Source organism: Schistocerca nitens, chromosome 2 (assembly GCF_023898315.1).
Source record: "Schistocerca nitens isolate TAMUIC-IGC-003100 chromosome 2, iqSchNite1.1, whole genome shotgun sequence".
NCBI classification, from domain to species: Eukaryota; Metazoa; Arthropoda; class Insecta; order Orthoptera; family Acrididae; genus Schistocerca; species Schistocerca nitens.
The window spans coordinates 1126167391-1126186887 of record NC_064615.1 but is presented as its reverse complement, the minus strand read 5'-3'; positions in this window follow the sequence as shown (position 1 = coordinate 1126186887).

The following is a 19497-nucleotide window of genomic DNA, read 5'->3' as shown; positions in this document are numbered from 1 at the left end:
TGAGGGAGCGAGGGATGCAGTAAAGGATGAATAATGCATCGGAAAAGAGATACTCGGAACGCCAAAGAAAATCCGATCGTTTCCGTAGAAACGTATCTCGATATAGAAGGACAATGCAGGGAATCCGGAGTATATCATATGGACGCAAATTGTGTGTTAATCCGTCAATGTGAGGGAGCGAGGGATGCAGTAAAGGAGGAATAGATGCAGTAAAGGAGGAATAATGCATCGGAAAAGAGATACTCGACTCCCAAAAGAAAATCCTATCGTTTCCGTATAAACGTATCTCCTTTTAGAAAGATAATGCAGGGAACACAGAGTATTTCATATGGACGCAAATTGTGTGTTAATTCGGCAATGTGGGGGGCGAGGGATGCAGTAAAGGAGGAATAATGCATCGGAAAAGAGATACTCGGAACCCCAAAGAAAATCCTATCGTTTCCGAAGAAACGTATCTCGATTTAGAAGGACAATGCAAGGATTCCAGAGTATTTCATATGGACGCAAATTGTGTGTTAATTCGTCAATGTGAGGGAGCGAGGGATGCAGTAAAGGAGGAATAATGCATCGGAAAAGAGATACTCGGAAGCCCAAAGAAAATCCTATAGTTTCCGTAGAAACGTATCTCGATTTAGAAGGACAATGCAGGGAATCCAGAGTATTTCATATGGACGCAAATTGTGTGTTAATTCATCAATGTGAGGGAGCAAGGGATACAGTAAAGGAGGAATAATGCATCGGAAAAGATATACGCGGAAACCCAAAGAAAATCCTATCGTTTCCGTAGAAACGAATCTCGATTTAGAAGGACAATGCAGGGAATCCAGAGTATTTCATATGGACGCAACTTGTGTGTTAATTCGTCAATGTGAGGGAGCGAGGGATGCAGTAAAGGATGAATAATGCATCGGAAAAGAGATACTCGGAACCCCAAAGAAAATCCTATCATTTCCGTAGAAACGTATCTCGATATAGAAGGACAATGCAGGGAATCCGGAGTATATCATAAGGACGCAAATTGTGTGTTAATTCGTCAATGTGAGGGAGCGAGGGTTGCAGTAAAGGAGGAATAGATGCAGTAAAGGAGGAATAATGCATCGGAAAAGAGATACTCGACTCCCAAAAGAAAATCCTATCGTTTCCGTAGAAACGTATCTAGTTTTAGAAGGACAATGCAGGGAATCCAGAGTATTTCATATGGACGCAAATTGTGTGTTAATTCGTCAATGTGAGGGAGCGAGGGATGCAGTAAAGTGGGAATAATGCATCGGAAAAGAGATACTCGGAACCCCAAAGAAAATCCTATCGTGTCCATAGAAACGTATCTCGATTTAGAAGGACATTGCCGGGAATCCAGAGTATTCCATATGGACGCAAATTGTGTGTTAATTCGTCAATGTGAGGGAGCGAGGGATGCAGTAAAGGAGGAATAATGCATCGGATAAGCGATACACGGAACCCCAAAGAAAATCCTATCGTTTCCGTAGAAACGTATCTCGATTTAGAAGGACAATGCAGGGAATCCAGAGTATTTCATATGGACGCAAATTGTGTGTTAATTCATCAATGTGAGGGAGCGAGAAATGCAGTAAAGGAGGAATAATGCATTGGAAAAGAGATACTCGGAACCCCAAAGAAAATCCTATCGTTTCCGTGGAAACGTATCTCGATTTAGAAGGACAATGCAGGGAATCCAGGGTATATCATATGGACGCAAATTGTAAGTTAATTCGTCAATGTGAGGGAGCGAGGGATGCAGTAAAGGAGGAAAAATGCATCGGAAAAGAGATACTCGACTCCCAAAAGAAAATACTATCGTTTCCGTAGAAACGTATCTCGTTTTAGAAAGATAATGCAGGGAACCCAGAGTATTTCATATGGACGCAAATCGTGTGTTAATTCGGCAATGTGAGGGAGCGAGGGATGCAGTAAAGGAGGAATAATGCATCGGAAAAGAGATACTCGGAACCCCAAAGAAAATCCTATCGTTTCCGAAGAAACGTATCTCGATTTAGAAGGACAATGCAGGGAATCCAGAGTATTTCATATGGACGCAAATTGTGTGTTAATTCGTCAATGTGAGGAGGCGAGGGATGCAGTAAAGGAGGAATAATGTATCGGAAAAGAGATATTCGGAACCCCAAAGAAAATCCTATCGTTTCCGTAGAAACGTATCTCGATTTAGAAGGACAATGCAGGGAATCCAGAGTATTTCATATGGACGCAAATTGTGTGTTAATTCGTCAATGTGAGGGAGCGAGGGATGCAGTAAAGGAGGAATAATGCATCGGAAAAGACATACTCGGAACCCCAAAGAAAATCCTATCGTTTCCGTAGAAACGTATCTCGATTTACAAGGACAATGCAGGGAATCCAGAGTATTTCATATGGACGCAAATTGTGTGTTAATTCGTCAATGTCAGGGAGCGAGGGATGCAGTAAAGGAGGAATAATGCATCGGAAAAGAGATACTCGACTCCCAAAAGAAAATCCTATCGTTTCCGTAGAAACGTATCTCGTTTTAGAAAGATAATGCAGGGAACCCAGAGTATTTCATATGGACGCAAATTATGTGTTAATTCGGCAATGTGAGGGAGCAAGGGATGCAGTAAAGGAGGAATAATGCATCGGAAAAGAGATACTCGGAACCCCAAAGAAAATCCTATCGTTTCCGAAGAAACGTATCTCGATTTAGAAGGACAATGCAGGGAATCCAGAGTATTTCATATGGACGCAAGTTGTGTGTTAATTCGTCAATGTGAGGGAGCGAGGGATGCAGTAAAGGGGGATAATGCATCGGAAAAGAGATACTCGGAACCCCAAAGAAAATCCTATCGTGTCTGTAGAAACGTATCTCGATTTAGAAGGACATTGCCGGGAATCCAGAGTATTCCATATGGACGCAAATTGTGTGTTAATTCGTCAATGTGAGGGAGCGAGGGATCCAGTAAAGGAGGAATAATGCATCGGATAAGCGATACACGGAACCCCAAAGAAAATCCTATCGTTTCCAGAAACGTATCTCGATTTAGAAGGGCAATGCAGGGAATCCAGAGTATTTCATATGGACGCAAATTGTGTGTTAATTCGTCAATGTGAGGGAGCGAGGGATGCAGTAAAGGAGGAATAATGCATCGGAAAAGAGATACTCGGAACCCCAAAGAAAATCCAATCGTTTCCGTAGAAACGTATCTCGATTTAGAAGGACAATGCAGGGAATACAGAGTATTTCATATGGACGCAAATTGTGTGTTAATTCGTCAATGTGAGGGAGCGAGGGATGCAGTAAAGTAGGAATAATGCATCGGAAAGGAGATACTCGGAACCCCAAAGAAAATCCTATAGTTTCCGTAGAAACGTATCTCGATTTAGAAGGACAATGCAGGGAATCCAGAGTATTTCATACGGACGCAAATTGTGTGTTAATTCATCTATGTGAGGGAGCGAGGGATGCAGTAAAGGAGGAATAATGCATCGGAAAAGAGATACTCGGAACCCCAAAGAAAATCCTATCGTTTCCGTAGAAACGTATCTCGATTTAGAAGGACAATGCAGGGAATCCAGATTATTTCATATGGACGCAAATTGTGTGTTAATTCGTCAATGTAAGGGAGCGAGGGATGCAGTAAAGGAGGAATAATGCATCGGAAAAGAGATACTCGGAACTCCAAAGAAAATCCTGTCGTTTCCGTAGAAACGTATCTCGATTTAGAAGGTCAATGCAGGGAATCCAGAGTATTTCATATGGACGCAAATTGTGTGTTAATTCGTCAATGTGAGGGAGCGAGGGATGCAGTAAAGGAGGAATAATGCATCGGAAAAGAGATACTCGGAACCCCAAAGAAAATCCTATCGTTTCCGTAGAAACGTATCTCGATTTAGAAGGACAATGCAGGGAATCCAGAGTATTTCATATGGACGCAAATTGTGTGTTAATTCGTCAATGTGAGGGAGCGAGGGATGCAGTAAAGGATGAATAATGCATCGGAAAAGAGATACTCGGAACGCCAAAGAAAATCCTATCGTTTCCGTAGAAACGTATCTCGATATAGAAGGACAATGCAGGGAATCCGGAGTATATCGTATGGACGCAAATTGTGTGTTAATTCGTCAATGTGAGGGAGCGAGGGATGCAGTAAAGGAGGAATAGATGCAGTAAAGGAGGAATAATGCATCGGAAAAGAGATACTCGACTCCCAAAAGAAAATCCTATCGTTTCCGTATAAACGTATCTCGTTTTAGAAAGATAATGCAGGGAACACAGAGTATTTCATATGGACGCAAATTGTGTGTTAATTCGGCAATGTGGGGGGCGAGGGATGCAGTAAAGGAGGAATAATGCATCGGAAAAGAGATACTCGGAACCCCAAAGAAAATCCTATCGTTTCCGAAGAAACGTATCTCGATTTAGAAGGACAATGCAAGGATTCCAGAGTATTTCATATGGACGCAAATTGTGTGTTAATTCGTCAATGTGAGGGAGCGAGGGATGCAGTAAAGGAGGAATAATGCATCGGAAAAGAGATACTCGGAACCCCAAAGAAAATCCTATAGTTTCCCTAGAAACGTATCTCGATTTAGAAGGACAATGCAGGGAATCCAGAAGATTTCATATGGACGCAAATTGTGTGTTAATTCATCAATGTGAGGGAGCCAGGGATACAGTAAAGGAGGAATAATGCATCGGAAAAGATATACGCGGAAACCCAAAGAAAATCCTATCGTTTCCGTAGAAACGAATCTCGATTTAGAAGGACAATGCAGGGAATCCAGAGTATTTCATATGGACGCAACTTGTGTGTTAATTCGTCAATGTGAGGGAGCGAGGGATGCAGTAAAGGATGAATAATGCATCGGAAAAGAGATACTCGGAACCCCAAAGAAAATCCTATCATTTCCGTAGAAACGTATCTCGATATAGAAGGACAATGCAGGGAATCCGGAGTATATCATATGGACGCAAATTGTGTGTTAATTCGTCAATGTGAGGGAGCGAGGGTTGCAGTAAAGGAGGAATAGATGCAGTAAAGGAGGAATAATGCATCGGAAAAGAGATACTCGACTCCCAAAAGAAAATCCTATCGTTTCCGTAGAAACGTATCTAGTTTTAGAAGGACAATGCAGGGAATCCAGAGAATTTCATATGGACGCAAATTGTGTGTTAATTCGTCAATGTGAGGGAGCGAGGGATGCAGTAAAGTGGGAATAATGCATCGGAAAAGAGATACTCGGAACCCCAAAGAAAATCCTATCGTGTCCATAGAAACGTATCTCGATTTAGAAGGACATTGCCGGGAATCCAGAGTATTCCATATGGACGCAAATTGTGTGTTAATTCGTCAATGTGAGGGAGCGAGGGATGCAGTAAAGAAGGAATAATGCATCGGAAAAGAGATACTCGACTCCCAAAAGAAAATACTATCGTTTCCGTAGAAACGTATCTCGTTTTAGAAAGATAATGCAGGGAACCCAGAGTATTTCATATGGACGCAAATCGTGTGTTAATTCGGTAATGTGAGGGAGCGAGGGATGCAGTAAAGGAGGAATAATGCATCGGAAAAGAGATACTCGGAACCCCAAAGAAAATCCTATCGCTTCCGAAGAAACGTATCTCGATTTAGAAGGACAATGCAGGGAATCCAGAGTAATTCATATGGACGCAAATTGTGTGTTAATTCGTCAATGTGAGGAGGCGAGGGATGCAGTAAAGGAGGAATAATGTATCGGAAAAGAGATATTCGGAACCCCAAAGAAAATCCTATCGTTTCCGTAGAAACGTATCTCGATTTAGAAGGACAATGCAGGGAATCCAGAGTATTTCATATGGACGCAAATTGTGTGTCAATTCGTCAATGTGAGGGAGCGAGGGATGCAGTAAAGGAGGAATAGTGCATCGGAAAAGACATACTCGGAACCCCAAAGAAAATCCTATCGTTTCCGTAGAAACGTATCTCGATTTACAAGGACAATGCAGGGAATCCAGAGTATTTCATATGGACGCAAATTGTGTGTTAATTCGTCAATGTCAGGGAGCGAGGGATGCAGTAAAGGAGGAATAATGCATCGGAAAAGAGATACTCGACTCCCAGAAGAAAATCCTATCGTTTCCGTAGAAACGTATCTCGTTGTAGAAAGATAATGCAGGGAACCCAGAGTATTTCATATGGACGCAAATTATGTGTTAATTCGGCAATGTGAGGGAGCGAGGGATGCAGTAAAGGAGGAATAATGCATCGGAAAAGTGAAACTCGGAACCCCAAAGAAAATCCTGTCGTTTCCGAAGAAACGTATCTCGTTTTAGAAGGACAATGCAGGGAATCCAGAGTATTTCATATGGACGCAAGTTGTGTGTTAATTCGTCAATGTGAGGGAGCGAGGGATGCAGTAAAGGGGGAATAATGCATCGGAAAAGAGATACTCGGAACCCCAAAGAAAATCCTATCGATTCCGTAGAAACGTATCTCGATTTAGAAGGACAATGCAGGGAATACAGAGTATTTCATATGGACGCAAATTGTGTGTTAATTCGTCAATGTGAGGGAGCGAGGGATGCAGTAAAGTAGGAATAATGCATCGGAAAAGAGATACTCGGAACCCCAAAGAAAATCCTATAGTTTCCGTAGAAACGTATCTCGATTTAGAAGGACAATGCAGGGAATCCAGAGTATTTCATATGGACGCAAATTGTGTGTTAATTCGTCAATGTGAGGGAGCGAGGGATCCAGTAAAGGAGGAATAATGCATCGGAAAAGAGATACTCGGAACCCCACAGAAAATCCTATCGTTTCCGTAGAAACGTATCTCGATTTAGAAGGACAATGCAGGGAATCCAGAGTATATCATATGGACGCAAATTGTGTGTTAATTCGTCAATGTGAGGGAGCGAGGGATGCAGTAAAGGAGGAATAATGCATCGGAAAAGAGATACTCGGAACCCCAAAGAAAATCCTATCGTTTCCGTAGAAACGAATCCCGATTTAGAAGGACAATGCAGGGAATCCAGAGTATTTCATATGGACGCAAATTGTGTGTTAATTCGTCAATGTGAGGGAACGAGGGATGCAGTAAAGTAGGAATAATGCATCGGAAAAGAGATACTCGGCACCCCAAAGAAAATCCTATCGTTTCCGTAGAAACGCATCTCGATTTAGAAGGACAATGCGGGGAATCCAGAGTAATTCATATGGACGCAAATTGGGTGTTAATTCGTTAATGTGAGTTAGCGAGGGATGCAGTATAGGAGGAATAATGCATCGGAAAAGAGATACTCGGAACCCCAAATAAAATCCTGTCGTTTCCGTAGAAACGTATCTCGATTTAGAAGGACAATGCAGGGAATCCAGAGTATTTCATATGGACGCAAATTGTGTGTTAATTCGTCAATGTGAGGGAGCGAGGGATGCAGTGAAGGAGGAATAGATGCAGTATAGGAGGAATAATGCATCGGAAAAGAGATACTCGACTCCCAAAAGAAAATCCTATCGTTTCCGTAGAAACGTATCTCGTTTAAGAAAGATAATGCAGGGAACCCAGAGTATTTCATATGGACGCAAATTGTGTGTTAATTCGGCAATGTGAGGGAGCGAGGGATGCAGTAAAGGAGGAATAATGCATCGGAAAAGAGATACTCGGAACCACAAAGAAAATCCTATCGTTTCCGAAGAAACGTATCTCGATTTAGAAGGACAATGCAGGGAATCCAGAGTATTTCATATGGACGCAAATTGTGTATTAATTCGTCAATGTGAGGGAGCGAGGGATGCAGTAAAGGAGGAATAATGCATCGGAAAGAGATACTCGGAACCCCAAAGAAAATCCTATCGTTTCCGTAGAAACGTATCTCGATTTACAAGGACAATGCAGGGAATCCAGAGTATTTCATATGGACGCAAATTGTGTGTTAATTCGTCAATGTCAGGGAGCAAGGGATGCAGTAAAGGAGGAATAATGCATCGGAAAAGAGATACTCGACTCCCAAAAGAAAATCCTGTCGTTTCCGTAGAAACGTATCTCGTTTTAGAAAGATAATGCAGGTAACCCAGAGTATTTCATATGGACGCAATTTGTGTGTTAATTCGGCAATGTGATGGAGCGAGGGATGCAGTAAAGGAGGAATAATGCATCGGAAAAGAGATACTCGGAACCCCAAAGAAAATCCTCTCGTTTCCGTAGAAACGAATCCCGATTTAGAAGGACAATCAGGGAATCCAGAGTATTTCATATGGACGCAAATTGTGTGTTAATTCGTCAATGTGAGGGAACGAGGGATGCAGTAAAGGAGGAATAATGCATCGGAAAAGAGATACTCGGAACCCCAAAGAAAATCCTATCGTTTCCGTAGAAACGTATCTCGATTTAGAAGGACAATGCGGGGAATCCAGAGTAATTCATATGGACGCAAATTGTGTGTTAATTCGTCAATGTGAGTTAGCGGGGGATGCAGTATAGGAGGAATAATGCATCGGAAAAGAGATACTCGGAACCCAAAATAAAATCCTGTCGTTTCCGTAGAAACGTATCTTGATTTAGAAGGACAATGCAGGGAATCCAGAGTATTTCATATGGACGCAAATTGTGTGTTAATTCGTCAATGTGAGGGAGCGAGGGATGCAGTAAAGGAGGAATAGTGCATCGGAAAAGAGATACTCAGAACCCCAATGAAAATCCTTTCGTTTCCGTAGAAACGTATCTCGATATAGAAGGACAATGCAGGGAATCCGGAGTATATCATATGGACGCAAATTGTGCGTTAATTCGTCAATGTGAGGGAGCGAGGGATGCAGTGAAGGAGGAATAGATGCAGTAAAGGAGGAATAATGCATCGGAAAAGAGATACTCGACTCCCAAAAGAAAATCCTATCGTTTCCGTAGAAACGTATCTCGTTTAAGAAAGATAATGCAGGGAACCCAGAGTATTTCATATGGACGCAAATTGTGTGTTAATTCGGCAATGTGAGGGAGCGAGGGATGCAGTAAAGGAGGAAAAATGCATCGGAAAAGAGATACTCGGAAAACCAAAGAAAATCCTATCGTTTCCGAAGAAACGTATCTCGATTTAGAAGGACAATGCAGGGAATCCAGAGTATTTCATATGGACGCAAATTGTGTATTAATTCGTCAATGTGAGGGAGCGAGGGATGCAGTAAAGGAGGAATAATGCATCGGAAAGAGATACTCGGAACCCCAAAGAAAATCCTATCGTTTCCGTAGAAACGTATCTCGATTTACAAGGACAATGCAGGGAATCCAGAGTATTTCATATGGACGCAAATTGTGTGTTAATTCATCAATGTCAGGGAGCAAGGGATGCAGTAAAGGAGGAATAATGCATCGGAAAAGAGATACTCGACTCCCAAAAGAAAATCCTGTCGTTTCCGTAGAAACGTATCTCGTTTTAGAAAGATAATGCAGGGAACCCAGAGTATTTCATATGGACGCAATTTGTGTGTTAATTCGGCAATGTGATGGAGCGAGGGATGCAGTAAAGGAGGAATAATGCATCGGAAAAGAGATACTCGGAACCCCAATGAAAATCCTATCGTTTCCGTAGAAACGAATCCCGATTTAGAAGGACAATCAGGGAATCCAGAGTATTTCATATGGACGCAAATTGTGTGTTAATTCGTCAATGTGAGGGAACGAGGGATGCAGTAAAGGAGGAATAATGCATCGGAAAAGAGATACTCGGAACCCCAAAGAAAATCCTGTCGTTTCCGTAGAAACGTATCTCGATTTAGAAGGACAATGCAGGGAATCCAGAGTATTTCATATGGACGCAAATTGTGTGTTAATTCGTCAATGTGAGGGAGCGAGGGATGCAGTAAAGGAGGAATAGTGCATCGGAAAAGAGATACTCAGAACCCCAAAGAAAATCCTATCGTTTCCGTAGAAACGTATCTCGATTTAGAAGGACAATGCAGGGGATCCAGAGTATTTAATATGGACGCAAATTGTGTGTTAATTCGTCAATGTGAGGGAGCGAGGGATGCAGTAAAGGATGAATAATGCATCGGAAAAGAGATACTCGGAACCCCAAAGAAAATCCTATCGTTTCCGTAGAAACGTATCTCGATATAGAAGGACAATGCAGGGAATCCGGAGTATATCATATGGACGCAAATTGTGAGTTAATTCGTCAATGTGAGGGAGCGAGGGATGCAGTGAAGGAGGAATAGATGCAGTAAAGGTGGAATAATGCATCGGAAAAGAGATACTCGACTCCCAAAAGAAAATCCTATCGTTTCCGTAGAAACGTATCTCGTTTTAGAAAGATATTGCATGGAACCCAGAGTATTTCATATGGACGCAAATTGTGTGTTAATTCGGCAATGTGAGGGAGCGAGGGATGCAGTAAAGGAGGAATAATGCATCGGAAAAGAGATACTCGGAACCCCAAAGAAAATCCTATCGTTTCCGAAGAAACGTATCTCGATTTAGAAGGAGAATGCAGGGAATCCAGAGTATTTCATATGGACGCAAATTGTGTGTTAATTCGTCAATGTGAGGGAGCGAGGGATGCAGTAAAGGAGGAATAATGCATCGGAAAAGAGATACTCGGAACCCCAAAGAAAATCCTATCGTGTCCGTAGAAACGTAACTCGATTTAGAAGGACATTGCCGGGAATCCAGAGTATTCCATATGGACGCAAATTGTGTGTTAATTCGTCAATGTGAGGGAGCGAGGGATGCAGTAAAGGAGGAATAATGCATCGGATAAGCGATACACGGAACCCCAAAGAAAATCCTATCGTTTCCGTAGAAACGTATCTCGATTTAGAAGGACAATGCAGGGGATCCACAGTATTACATATGGACGCAAATAGTGTGTTAATTCGTCAATGTGAGGGAGCGAGGGATGCAGTAAAGGATGAATAATGCATCGGAAAAGAGATACTCGGAACCCCAAAGAAAATCCTATCGTTTCCGTAGAAACGTATCTCGATATAGAAGGACAATGCAGGGAATCCGGAGTATATCATATGGACGCAAATTGTGTGTTAATTCGTCAATGTGAGGGAGCGAGGGTTGCAGTGAAGGAGGAATAGATGCAGTAAAGGAGGAATAATGCATCGGAAAAGAGATACTCGACTCCCAAAAGAAAATCCTATCGTTTCCGTAGAAACGTATCTCGTTTAAGAAAGATAATGCAGGGAACCCAGAGTATTTCATATGGACGCAAATTGTGTGTTAATTCGGCAATGTGAGAGAGCGAGGGATGCAGTAAAGGAGGAATAATGCATCGGAAAAGAGATACTCGGAACCACAAAGAAAATCCTATCGTTTCCGAAGAAACGTATCTCGATTTAGAAGGACAATGCAGGGAATCCAGAGTATTTCATATGGACGCAAATTGTGTATTAATTCGTCAATGTGAGGGAGCGAGGGATGCAGTAAAGGAGGAATAATGCATCGGAAAGAGATACTCGGAACCCCAAAGAAAATCGTATCGTTTCCGTAGAAACGTTTCTCGATTTACAAGGACAATGCAGGGAATCCAGAGTATTTCATATGGACGCAAATTGTGTGTTAATTCGTCAATGTCAGGGAGCAAGGGATGCAGTAAAGGAGGAATAATGCATCGGAAAAGAGATACTCGACTCCCAAAAGAAAATCCTGTCGTTTCCGTAGAAACGTATCTCGTTTTAGAAAGATAATGCAGGGAACCCAGAGTATTTCATATGGACGCAATTTGTGTGTTAATTCGGCAATGTGATGGAGCGAGGGATGCAGTAAAGGAGGAATAATGCATCGGAAAAGAGATACTCGGAGCCCCAAAGAAAATCCTATCGATCCGTAGAAACGAATCCCGATTTAGAAGGACAATCAGGGAATCCAGAGTATTTCATATGGACGCAAATTGTGTGTTAATTCGTCAATGTGAGGGAACGAGGGATGCAGTAAAGGAGGAATAATGCATCGGAAAAGAGATACTCGGAACCCCAAAGAAAATCCTATCGTTTCCGTAGAAACGTATCTCGTTTTAGAAAGATAATGCAGGGAACCCAGAGTATTTCATATGGACGCAAATTGTGTGTTAATTCGTCAATGTGAGGGAGCGAGGGATGCAGTAAAGGATGAATAATGCATCGGAAAAGAGATACTCGGAACCCCAAAGAAAATCCTATCGTTTCCGTAGAAACGTATCTCGATATAGAAGGACAATGCAGGGAATCCGGAGTATATCATATGGACGCAAATTGTGTGTTAATTCGTCAATGTGAGGGAGCGAGGGATGCAGTGAAGGAGGAATAGATGCAGTAAAGGAGGAATAATGCATCGGAAAAGAGATACTCGACTCCCAAAAGAAAATCCTATCGTTTCCGTAGAAACGTATCTCGTTTTAGAAAGATAATGCAGGGAACCCAGAGTATTTCATATGGACGCAAATTGTGTGTTAATTCGGCAATGTGAGGGAGCGAGGGATGCAGTACAGGAGGAATAATGCATCGGAAAAGAGATACTCGGAACCCCAAAGAAAATCCTATCGTTTCCGAAGAAACGTATCTCGATTTAGAAGGACAATGCAGGGAATCCAGAGTATTTCATATGGACGCAAATTGTGTGTTATTTCGTCAATGTGAGGGAGCGAGGGATGCAGTAAAGGAGGAATAATGCATCGGAAAAGAGATACTCGGAACCCCAAAGAAAATCCTATCGATTCCGTAGAAACGTATCTCGATTTAGAAGGACATTGCCGGGAATCCAGAGTATTCCATATGGACGCAAATTGTGTGTTAATTCGTCAATGTGAGGGAGCGAGGGATGCAGTAAAGGAGGAATAATGCAGCGGATAAGCGATACACGGAACCCCAAAGAAAATCCTATCGTTTCCGTAGAAACGTATCTCGATTTAGAGGGACAATGCAGGGGATCCAGAGTATTTCATATGGACGCAAATAGTGTGTTAATTCGTCAATGTGAGGGAGCGAGGGATGCAGTAAAGGATGAATAATGCATCGGAAAAGAGATACTCGGAACCCCAAAGAAAATCCTATCGTTTCCGTAGAAACGTATCTCGATATAGAAGGACAATGCAGGGTATCCGGAGTATATCATATGGACGCAAATTGTGTGTTAATTCGTCAATATGAGGGAGCGAGGGATGTAGTGAAGGAGGAATAGATGCAGTAAAGGAGGAATAATGCATCGGAAAAGAGATACTCGACTCCCAAAAGAAAATCCTATCGTTTCCGTAGAAACGTATCTCGATATAGAAAGATAATGCAGGGAACCCAGAGTATTTCATATGGACGCAATTTGTGTGTTAATTCGGCAATGTGATGGAGCGAGGGATGCAGTAAAGGAGGAATAATGCATCGGAAAAGAGATACTCGGAACCCCAAAGAAAATCCTATCGTTTCCGTAGAAACGAATCCCGATTTAGAAGGACAATCAGGGAATCCAGAGTATTTCATATGGACGCAAATTGTGTGTTAATTCGTCAATGTGAGGGAACGAGGGATGCAGTAAAGGAGGAATAATGCATCGGAAAAGAGATACTCGGAACCCCAAAGAAAATCCTATCGTTTCCGTAGAAACGTATCTCGATTTAGAAGGACAATGCGGGGAATCCAGAGTAATTCATATGGACGCAAATTGTGTGATAATTCGTCAATGTGAGTTAGCGAGGGATGCAGTATAGGAGGAATAATTCATCGGAAATGAGATACTCGGAACCCCAAAGAAAATCCTGTCGTTTCCGTAGAAACGTATCTCGATTTAGAAGGACAATGCAGGGAATCCAGAGTATTTCATATGGACGCAAATTGTGTGTTAATTCGTCAATGTGAGGGAGCGAGGGATGCAGTAAAGGAGGAATAGTGCATCGGAAAAGAGATACTCAGAACCCCAAAGAAAATCCTATCGTTTCCGTAGAAACGTATCTCGATTTAGAAGGACAATGCAGGGGATCCAGAGTATTTCATATGGACGCAAATTGTGTGTTAATTCGTCAATGTGAGGGAGCGAGGGATGCAGTAAAGGATGAATAATGCATCGGAAAAGAGATACTCGGAACCCCAAAGAAAATCCTATCGTTTCCGTAGAAACGAATCTCGATATAGAAGGACAATGCAGGGAATCCGGAGTATATCATGTGGACGCAAATTGTGTGTTAATTCGTCAATGTGAGGGAGCGAGGGATGCAGTGAAGGAGGAATAGATGCAGTAAAGGAGGAATAATGCATCGGAAAAGAGATACTCGACTCCCAAAAGGAAATCCTATCGTTTCCGTAGAAACGTATCTCGTTTTAGAAAGATAATGCAGGGAACCCAGAGTATTTCATATGGACGCAAATTGTGTGTTAATTCGGCAATGTGAGGGAGCGAGGGATGCAGTAAAGGAGGAATAATGCATCGGAAAAGAGATACTCGGAACCCCAAAGAAAATCCTATCGTTTCCGAAGAAACGTATCTCGATTTAGAAGGACAATGCAGGGAATCCAGAGTATTTCATATGGACGCAAATTGTGTGTTAATTCGTCAATGTGAGGGAGCGAGGGATGCAGTAAAGGAGGAATAATGCATCGGAAAAGAGATACTCGGAACCCCAAAGAAAATCCTATCGTGTCCGTAGAAACGTATCTCGATTTAGAAGGACATTGCCGGGAATCCAGAGTATTCCATATGGACGCAAATTGTGTGTTAATTCGTCAATGTGAGGGAGCGAGGGATGCAGTAAAGGAGGAATAATGCATCGGATAAGCGATACACGGAACCCCAAAGAAAATCCTATCGTTTCCGTAGAAACGTATCTCGATTTAGAAGGACAATGCTGGGGATCCACAGTATTTCATATGGACGCAAATAGTGTGTTAATTCGTCAATGTGAGGGAGCGAGGGATGCAGTAAAGGATGAATAATGCATCGGAAAAGAGATACTCGGAACCCCAAAGAAAATCCTATCGTTTCCGTAGAAACGTATCTCGATATAGAAGGACAATGCAGGGAATCCGGAGTATATCATATGGACGCAAATTGTGTGTTAATTCGTCAATGTGAGGGAGCGAGGGATGCAGTGAAGGAGGAATAGATGCAGTAAAGGAGGAATAATGCATCGGAAAAGAGATACTCGACTCCCAAAAGAAAATCCTATCGTTTCCGTAGAAACGTATCTCGTTTAAGAAAGATAATGCAGGGAACCCAGAGTATTTCATATGGACGCAAATTGTGTGTTAATTCGGCAATGTGAGGGAGCGAGGGATGCAGTAAAGGAGGAATAATGCATCGGAAAAGAGATACTCGGAACCCCAAAGAAAATCTTATCGTTTCCGAAGAAACGTATCTCGATTTAGAAGGACAATGCAGGGAATCCAGAGTATTTCATATGGACGCAAATTGTGTATTAATTCGTCAATGTGAGGGAGCGAGGGATGCAGTAAAGGAGGAATAATGCATCGGAAAGAGATACTCGGAACCCCAAAGAAAATCCTATCGTTTCCGTAGAAACGTATCTCGATTTACAAGGACAATGCAGGGAATCCAGAGTATTTCATATGGACGCAAATTGTGTGTTAATTCGTCAATGTCAGGGAGCAAGGGATGCAGTAAAGGAGGAATAATGCATCGGAAAAGAGATACTCGACTCCCAAAAGAAAATCCTGTCGTTTCCGTAGAAACGTATCTCGTTTTAGAAAGATAATGCAGGGAACCCAGAGTATTTCATATGGACGCAATTTGTGTGTTAATTCGGCAATGTGATGGAGCGAGGGATGCAGTAAAGGAGGAATAATGCATCGGAAAAGAGATACTCGGAACCCCAAAGAAAATCCTATCAATCCGTAGAAACGAATCCCGATTTAGAAGGACAATCAGGGAATCCAGAGTATTTCATATGGACGCAAATTGTGTGTTAATTCGTCAATGTGAGGGAACGAGGGATGCAGTAAAGGAGGAATAATGCATCAGAAAAGAGATACTCGGAACCCCAAAGAAAATCCTATCGGTTCCGTAGAAACGTATCTCGATTTAGAAGGACAATGCGGGGAATCCAGAGTAATTCATATGGACGCAAATTGTGTGTTAATTCGTCAATGTGAGTTAGCGAGGGATGCAGTATAGGAGGAATAATGCATCGGGAAAGAGATACTCGGAACCCCAAATAAAATCCTGTCGTTTCCGTAGAAACGTATCTCGATTTAGAAGGACAATGCAGGGAATCCAGAGTATTTCATATGGACGCAAATTGTGTGTTAATTCGTAAATGTGAGGGAGCGAGGGATGCAGTAAAGGAGGAATAGTGCATCGGAAAAGAGATACTCAGAACCCCAAAGAAAATCCTATCGTTTCCGTAGAAACGTATCTCGATTTAGAAGGACAATGCAGGGGATCCAGAGTATTTCATATGGACGCAAATTGTGTGTTAATTCGTCAATGTGAGGGAGCGAGGGATGCAGTAAAGGATGAATAATGCATCGGAAAAGAGATACTCGGAACCCCAAAGAAAATCCTATCGTTTCCGTAGAAACGTATCTCGATATAGAAGGACAATGCAGGGAATCCGGAGTATATCATATGGACGCAAATTGTGTGTTAATTCGTCAATGTGAGGGAGCGAGGGATGCAGTGAAGGAGGAATAGATGCAGTAAAGGAGGAATAATGCATCGGAAAAGAGATACTTGACTCCCAAAAGAAAATCCTATCGTTTCCGTAGAAACGTATCTCGTTTTAGAAAGATAATGCAGGGAACCCAGAGTATTTCATATGGACGCAAATTGTGTGTTAATTCGGCAATGTGAGGGAGCGAGGGATGCAGTAAAGGAGGAATAATGCATCGGAAAAGAGATACTCGGAACCCCAATGAAAATCCTATCGTTTCCGAAGAAACGTATCTCGATTTAGAAGGACAATGCAGGGAATCCAGAGTATTTCATATGGACGCAAATTGTGTGTTAATTCGTCAATGTGAGGGAGCGAGGGATGCAGTAAAGGAGGAATAATGCATCGGAAAGAGATACTCGGAACCCCAAAGAAAATCCTATCGTGTCCGTAGAAACGTATCTCGATTTAGAAGGACATTGCCGGGAATCCAGAGTATTCCATATGGACGCAAATTGTGTGTTAATTCGTCAATGTGAGGGAGCGAGGGATGCAGTAAAGGAGGAATAATGCATCGGATAAGCGATACACGGAACCCCAAAGAAAATCCTATCGTTTCCGTAGAAACGTATCTCGATTTAGAAGGACAATGCAGGGGATCCAGAGTATTTCATATGGACGCAAATAGTGTGTTAATTCGTCAATGTGAGGGAGCGAGGGATGCAGTAAAGGATGAATAATGCATCGGAAAAGAGATACTCGGGACCCCAAAGAAAATCCTATCGTTTCCGTAGAAACGTATCTCGATATAGAAGGACAATGCAGGGAATCCGGAGTATATCATATGGACGCAAATTGTGTGTTAATTCGTCAATGTGAGGGAGCGAGGGATGCAGTGAAGGAGGAATAGATGCAGTAAAGGAGGAATAATGCATCGGAAAAGAGATACTCGACTCCCAAAAGAAAATCCTATCGTTTCCGTAGAAACGTATCTCGTTTAAGAAAGATAATGCAGGGAACCCAGAGTATTTCATATGGACGCAAATTGTGTGTTAATTCGGCAATGTGAGGGAGCGAGGGATGCAGTAAAGGAGGAATAATGCATCGGAAAAGAGATACTCGGAACCCCAAAGAAAATCCTATCGTTTCCGAAGAAACGTATCTCGATTTAGAAGGACAATGCAGGGAATCCAGAGTAGTTCATATGGACGCAAATTGTGTGTTAATTCGTCAATGTGCGGGAGCGAGGGATGCAGTAAATGAGGAATAATGCATCGGAAAAGAGATACTCGGAACCCCAAGGAAAATCCTATCGTTTCCGTAGAAACGTATCTCGATTTACAAGGACAATGCACGGAATCCAGAGTATTTCATATGGACGCAAATTGTGTGTTAATTCGTCAATGTTAGGGAGCAAGGGATGCAGTAAAGGAGGAATAATGCATCGGAAAAGAGATACTCGACTCCCAAAAGAAAATCCTGTCGTTTCTGTAGAAACGTATCTCGTTTTCGAAAGATAATGCAGGGAACCCAGAGTATTTCATACGGACGCAATTTGTGTGTTAATTCGGCAATGTGATGGAGCGAGGGATGCAATAAAGGAGGAATAATGCATCGGAAAAGAGATACTCGGAACCCCAAATAATATCCTGTCGTTTCCGTAGAAACGTATCTCGATTTAGAAGGACAATGCAGGGAATCCAGAGTATTTCATATGGACGCAAATTGTGTGTTAATTCGTCAATGTGAGGGAGCGAGGGATGCAGTAAAGGAGGAATAGTGCATCGGAAAAGAGATACTCAGAACCCCAAAGAAAATCCTATCGTTTCCGTAGAAACGTATCTCGATTTAGAAGGACAATGCAGGGGATCCAGAGTATTTCATATGGACGCAAATTGTGTGTTAATTCGTCAATGTGAGGGAGCGAGGGGTGCAGTAAAGGATGAATAATGCATCGGAAAAGAGATACTCGGAACCCCAAAGAAAATCCTATCGTTTCCGTAGAAACGTATCTCGATATAGAAGGACAATGCAGGGAATCCGGAGTATATCATATGGACGCAAATTGTGTGTTAATTCGTCAATGTGAGGGAGCGAGGGATGCAGTGAAGGAGGAATAGATGCAGTAAAGGAGGAATAATGCATCGGAAAAGAGATACTCGACTCCCAAAAGAAAATCCTATCGTTTCCGTAGAAACGTATCTCGTTTTAGAAAGATAATGCAGGGAACCCAGAGTATTTCATATGGACGCAAATTGTGTGTTAATTCGTCAATGTGAGGGAGCGAGGGATGCAGTAAAGGAGGAATAATGCATCGGAAAAGAGATACTCGGAACCCCAAAGAAAATCCTATCGTGTCCGTAGAAACGTATCTCGATTTAGAAGGACATTGCCGGGAATCCAGAATATTCCATATGGACGCAAATTGTGTGTTAATTCGTCAATGTGAGGGAGCGAGGGATGCAGTAAAGGAGGAATAATGCATCGGATAAGCGATACACGGAACCCCAAAGAAAATCCTATCGTTTCCGTAGAAACGTATCTCGATTTAGAAGGACAATGCAGGGAATCCAGAGAATTTCATATGGACGCAAATTGTGTGTTAATTCGTCAATGTGAGTTAGCGAGGGATGCAGTATAGGAGGAATAATGCATCGGGAAAGAGATACTCGGAACCCCAAATAAAATCCTGTCGTTTCCGTAGAAACGTATCTCGATTTAGAAGGACAATGCAGGGAATCCAGAGTATTTCATATGGACGCAAATTGTGTGTTAATTCGTAAATGTGAGGGAGCGAGGGATGCAGTAAAGGAGGAATAGTGCATCGGAAAAGAGATACTCAGAACCCCAAAGAAAATCCTATCGTTTCCGTAGAAACGTATCTCGATTTAGAAGGACAATGCAGGAGATCCAGAGTATTTCATATGGACGCAAATTGTGTGTTAATTCGTCAATGTGAG